The sequence below is a fragment of the Grammomys surdaster genome, unplaced genomic scaffold (assembly GCF_004785775.1).
Source record: "Grammomys surdaster isolate TR1022 unplaced genomic scaffold, NIH_TR_1.0 255, whole genome shotgun sequence".
Lineage (NCBI taxonomy): Eukaryota > Metazoa > Chordata > Mammalia > Rodentia > Muridae > Grammomys > Grammomys surdaster.
The window spans coordinates 7,233,665-7,240,225 of record NW_021604696.1 but is presented as its reverse complement, the minus strand read 5'-3'; the positions used below and the strand labels follow the sequence as shown (position 1 = coordinate 7,240,225).

Sequence of the window (6,561 nt, the reverse complement as noted above, 5' to 3'; positions counted from 1 at the left end):
ATCTATCTATCTATCTATCTATCTATCTATCTATCTATCTATCTATCTTTTGCAGGGACTGGTCACATGAATGAGTTAAAGGTCACCTACTAATGAAATTTTAGGCAGGTAATAAACAACAGGTGTCACTGTTAAAGAAAAAATTGATACATTAGTAACTGGGAAAATGTTATAAAAGAGAATAAATTATTTTAACTTTTGCTTTTGAATAAGCAAAGCACACTAGGCACCTTGAAGTAAATTAGAAACAGTTGACTCTGAGAAATAGATTCCAATAGAATTGATATGTTCTCCACTTCTTACATTATAAATCACATCTATCTATCTATCTATCTATCTATCTATCTATCTATCTATCTATCTTTATATGTATGGGTGCTTTGCCTGGATGTATGTCTGTGCACCACATGTGTGCCTGGTGACTGCAGAGGCCAGAGGAAGGGTAGGATCCCCTGGGGCTAGAGATATCACATGGTGTGAACCACCGTGTGGATGCTGAGAATGGAACCTGGGTCCTCTGAAAGAACAGCTAGTGTGCTTAACCACTGAGCCATCTCTCCAACTCCATGTTCCCCACATTTAAAAAAGATGTTTTGCAGCTGTTATACATGATAAGGAAAATGAATAAAGCTTTTGGCTTTGAAGAAAAATATGAATGGACACAGCTGTGAAAAAAGTGTATAAGAATGTGAACCAAAATACAATGATTATTTTTGACATGTTAGACTGTGGTTCTAAAAGGGTTTGCTGGTTGCTTTTAATTTATAAGTAATATGATTGTATTCCTTTTGGAACAAGAACAAAACAAGGCAAGTTATCATGTAAAACAAAAGGAAGGTTTGATCAGGAGAAAGCTGTTTCTTTTTAAAGATTTGTTTTCTATTTTATGAGCATTTTTGCCTGTGTGTATTTAGGTACACCACATGTGTTCACTATCCAAGGAGACCAGAAGATCATCTGGCTGGAGATTGGCTTGCCCAGTCTATAAGGAGGCATCTTCACATAGGGCTAATGTGCAAGCTCTTACCCCTGCTCTCTCCCTCCCCTTACTCTGCTTCTTGGCCACAACCACTATGGAGGTCAGAAGGGCCTCCAGAGGACCCTGACCCCATGAACTCAGGTCATACCGTGATTCAACATGACCCATTCAATGGCTTTGTTTTGTTCAAGCTCACACTGAAGCAGCATTAGATTAAGTGATGTCTTAATTTGTTATAATTTGATTGAATATAGGGTTAAGTGTCACTTATGTGAAAATTTTGGGACCAGAAGTGCTCCAGATTTTGGACTATTTGCATATATGTAGTGGGATACCTTGCAGATGGAACCCAAGTCTAACCGTGAGGTTCCGTCGCATTTCCCACCCGTACACACCTCGTGTAAGCGGATGTTTATCGTATCTTGGAAGTCTCTGAGTTGTGACTGTAGCCTAACTCCTGAGGCAGGAGTGAGGTCAGAATGGAGACGTTCTCCGCTTGTGGCTTCAGGTTTGTTCTAAAGAAGTTTCCTATTTCTGAGCATGTCAGATTTTGGATTTTTGGATTACAGATGTCTGTCTAATCTGTAATATTGTGAACAAGATCAAGATATGTTCACAGTGGGTTAGAATGAGGAGCCAGGTACCATGTCTTAATTGGCTCTTTAGAAGGTTCTGGTCTCACTACTAGGGAGAAGGTGCTGAGAAACCATGCTACATTGTTCTTAGGGTCAAAATCCACCTATTCAGTGGACCGAGCTTTGTCAATATACTGGTCCTCCTGCTGGCTCCCAGAGGCCTCTTTTCCATACTGCCCCAGTGTCTCTTTTGCTCTGGACTGATGTTACACTGATGTCTTTTGGGGATCAGGACTCTGAATCCATAGCTGAAGAGGCAGAAGATCAAGAGATTGATAGTATTGGCATGAGAGTCTCTGTGACTTGCAGACACCATGATATTCCTCATGAAAGTAGATAATGGCCTTTGTCCTTATGGACAACATAGGTAATCCACAGGCAGATGTTTTGCTGAATTGCTTATTTTTCAAGGCTTGTCTCTGGGATAGAAAATGGGCTCTCATCTGACCGCAGGGATGAAGGGAGATAATGAAAAGCACAGACTGGCTGACTTGTAATGCCCAGCTCCCTCCCAGGAAAAGCTGTCAGAAGAAACCATGCCAGAGCGAGGAAAACGACGTGTCCACACAAGGCCAGATGCAGCACTGAGCGTTCAGTCTTCAAGCAGGGAGTTCATTCCAAGGCTGTTGAGCAAGCAGTATCAGGCCATTCAGCACTGTCCAGGAAGGAGGCTAAGTCACTGGGGAATCACTCCTCCCACGGAAACATATGCCCAAATCCATGGAAGTCACACAGCTGCTCAAAAGAGAGACAACGGGAAGCTAATGTTTGTGCACCAGGGAATAGTGAGCTGATCACAGACTCAAACGAGCCACCACCAAGTCCTGGGAAATTCTTCCTTTTGGCAGTCTCACACACAACAGTGTCCCCAAGATCACACAGTGACAATCAATTGGATGGATTTTTTTTTTCTGGAGCCTAGAGAAAATCCTACTTGGCTTTCCTGAAACCACATTTGGAATAATGTTACTGTTGTTAACTATTGCTATTATGACTATGAAATCACAAACCCTCTCCAGAGAACATTTTTCTAGAGATCTGACTTGCCTGGGCCTTGCCCTGTCAAGTGGGCAGGGCAGACTCCAGCTCTATGGGAGGGATTTGCAGCCAGCTATAGGGCACCAGGTGTCTGAATTCTGCTCAGGCCTGCCAGATGCCTTAGTCTGGAGATAGCATCGTGACACCTGGTTGAGGTGATTTCCCTACAGGGAGAAAACCAGAAACCAGAGCATCAAACCCACCAGGTGCCTTCCCCCTGCAGCAATCAGAGGCCACACTGCTATGATAGGAAGGACCAGGACCCCAAGAGAGAAGGCCAAGGACATCTCTGCCTGGAGGAAGTGAGAGAATGCTGAATGGGGGTGGTGGTGGGAGAATCCCTCCCATTCTGCTTGCTTCTTAGAGTTTCTAACATCTCTAGAGAAATCACGTATGTCTTCTTGCAATGAAATGTTCTAGACCGGTTAGAGAGTATTCTCACTCATAAAAGGTATGTATGACGCCATAGAACACAGAGGAAGAGGGAAGGCAGAGAAGTATTGTCCCCTCAGCAGACCTACTCAGTGGGTGACACAAGAGGAGAGAAGCAGCTGGCCCCCATGTCGCATATTTCCCAAGGCAAAGGAACAGAGGCCGGTGCTGTCCTTTGAGAGCTAGACTTTTGCTAGTGGGATGGCGTATTTTGCAAGCCAAACTTAATTAAAGGTCTCTGAGAGTCACTTAGCTGTCAAGCATGGGTTGGAAATGGAAAATTGTATGAACTCTATCTGGTCAGTTTTGATCGTAGAGTTCTTCTGAATGGTCTCCTTCCCATCTTTCTCTGTGTAAAACCCTCCATCGAGGACAGGAGAGGGATCTACCTGCAGAAAATACTTGTCAGTCACCACTGAAGGCTTGCTGGTCTCAGGGATCTGAAAGTGAGGGGCCCTGGCTTAGTATTCACAGATGAATCAATCCCTGAAACTATTGTCCTCTGGGAGTCACGACCTGTGGTGCATGTCTCTAATGACATAAAACATGAACACAAGAATCAAGAGTCTCAATAATGGCTGCTTGGTACATCAGCTCGAGGACTCACTACAGACATGCAAAAGAAGATGGCATGTGTGTTAAGCGAGACTTAGGTACCAGCAGAGAACCGTAGGGAGGACAGAGACTAGAGAACGGCCACATTTGATTGTGGTATTCGGCCCCGGCTATAGAAGCAGAGGGTGATTAAGCTCTGCAATTAACAGGTTGAAGACGGCTCCTACTTGGGAAAATTAAACCTAGCTTGTTGCTCCTAGGCAAGCATCGAGAGTGGAAAGAGGAAGAAATTGGAGAGTTGATGACTGTGTCTCCTGTGTGAAGCTCTAGAGGTGAGAGCAGATAATTAGCAGCCAAGAAATTTAAATAAGTCCCAGGGAATGTGGGAGACAAAGGTTCTTCTTCATATGGGAAGTAATGAGTTTTAATTAAAATGTGATGAATAATCATGTTGAACTCAGTGAGAATAGTCAATACCTAGACTAATATTCATATTGCTTTATCACAGACTAGATTTTTTTTTTAATTTTCTCCAAAGGTTCACATGCTGCAGGGTTGGTCTTCAATGTGTCCATTGGAGAGGTGACGGGTCCTTCAAAAGGTGAGACAGTAGGAGACAATTAGGTCATTGGGGACTTGACCCCTTTAAGAGATTATTGTGGGTCTCCTGGAGTGTACAATTTGATAGATAAGAACAAGCCTAGCTCCTCCATAGTCTCTAGCTTCCTCATTGCACCATGTTAGCCATCATGTTTAGACATGACCAGGAAGGCCCTTACCAGAGGCCAAGCAGATAGTCACCTGACCTTGAACTTTCTTTCTTTTTTTTTGTTTTGTTTTGTTTTGTTTTTCGAGACAGGGTTTCTCTGTGTAGCCCTGGGTGTCCTGGAACTCACTCTGTAGACCAGGCTGGCCTCGAACTCAGAAATCCACCTGCCTCTGCCTCCCAAGTGCTGGGATTAAAGGCGTGCGCCACCACTGCCCGGCGACCTTGAACTTTCAACCTTCAAAATTGAACTACAGACGTCTTCTTAGCCTTAGGCATTTTGTTATAGGGACAGAAAGTGGAGTGGGACACAGTGTAGCACAAGGGGAAATTTCCGTAGCAACCCCCCACCACCACAAGATGCAGTAAAATTGATCACCCTAGCATATGGGAGAAGCTGGCTATGTACCAGGACATTTCATGACAGTCAGAATGCTTGAATTCAGTCTTAGACTTTCCCAGGTGGCTAAGAAATCATCTTCTGGGAAAGTAACACATAGTCCATGCAAAGCACAGAGACCTGGTGTTGGGAAGGAGTTAGTATGCCCTGGAGGGCTGGTTAGGAGTGACTAGGGATGAGTGAGACCCAGGAGACAGACTATATCACACTAATATGAGCCTAAGGTAGGCGGCTGGAGAAATGGATCGGTAGTTAAGAGCACCCAGAGGACCCAGGTTCCATTCCCAGAATCCACACGGTAGCTCACACCTATCCATAACTCCAGGTCCAGGGGATCTGACACCCTCACACAGACACATGCATGCAAAACACCAAGGCATTTAAGAATAAAAAGAGGGAGAGATTAAGATAGGATAAGGGGGGGGCACAGATGGGCGTGGGGTTTGAGGATTTTTAGGTGAGGGAGAAGGTATAAGAACAGTATGCATTCAAAGAAGATTAATCGGTTGAGCCCCCAGGGAAGGTGCCTGGGTTTGACAGGTTTGGGGCAGGCCTAGGATGGAGCAGCTTAGAGCTTCTACATAAAGCACTGGGCCACAACAGAACTGAAGACCATTTCCAGGCTTGGATCATCATAATCTAGAGGCACCTTGAGTGTGGGGAATGACTATTTCCCATGGATTTTGGACAATTCCATGATACGTGGGGAGGGGATGAGCAGAGACGAGGAGTCCAGGGCTGGGAGCAGGTGTGGGGACTACGGGTTCAGACTATCTGAGTGTGTGTTGGAGCTCCTGTAATGTCAGATGGGGATATTCAGAGGAAGGATGGGGAGACGGCTTGCTGTGAAAGCAAGATTTGTGTGCAAACTCCTGGCAAGTACAGAAAAGTTGGACAATGCAGCATGTGCCTGTAACCCTCAGGTTGAGGAGTGGAGACGGGGGTGGGGGGGATCCTGGGAGTTTACTGGTCAGCCAATGAGAGAGTCTATCTTTAAAAATAATGAAGAATGCAATAAAGAAAGATACCCAACATCCTCCTGTGGTCTCCAAATGTACATGCATGGACACCTACACACACACACACACACACACACACACATTCCACACATACACACAACCCAGTGACCAGTTGAGAGTAATGCCGTTCCAATTATATGCAGAACACCTCCATGGTGCCAGGCATGGCTGTGACACAGCCCCGTCTTAGTCTTATAGCCCCTAGGTGGGGTAGGATATGGATCTAAGACTCAGTTTCCAAAATGCCCTTTCCATGAAAATTATCTACTACAGCTGCCCATTACTTACACCTGAGAGCTTTGATGAGGACACACTATAGGTCCATTCTCAGGGGTTGTAATTGATGCAGAGCCACAGACTGGGTTAGAGAAAGACACAGGGTCCTTGGTGTAAGTGACACTGGGAAGCAACTGTGTGGGTGGGTGACATCGGGCAGAGAGAAAACCCAGAGAGCCATGGCAGGCCTGAGAGGGCAGGTTCACAAGCCAAGTGGAATCCCAAGAGCATGCGTGGTCAGGATGGGGAAAGCACACTGGCTGGGACATGGTTGAGGCCTCAGCTGGGCTCTGTAGAATCCCTTTCTGCTAAGGGGTATAGGGGTATTGTCCATGGTTTAAGGAAGGCCCAGGAGGGATCTAAACGGAATCAAGATTATCCAGCTCTACAGAAGAGACTGGCAGAGAAGGGAAGTATGAGCTAGATCAAATTAGAGAGAGAGAGAGAAAGGGAGAGGGGAG

General features: G+C 45.4%; 1 protein-coding gene across 1 annotated transcript in view; it reads right to left on the bottom strand.

Annotated features, from left to right (window-relative positions):
* Vwa3b (von Willebrand factor A domain containing 3B) overlaps nt 1-6,561 on the bottom strand; it is a 165,828-nt gene that overhangs the window by 1,926 nt on the left and 157,341 nt on the right.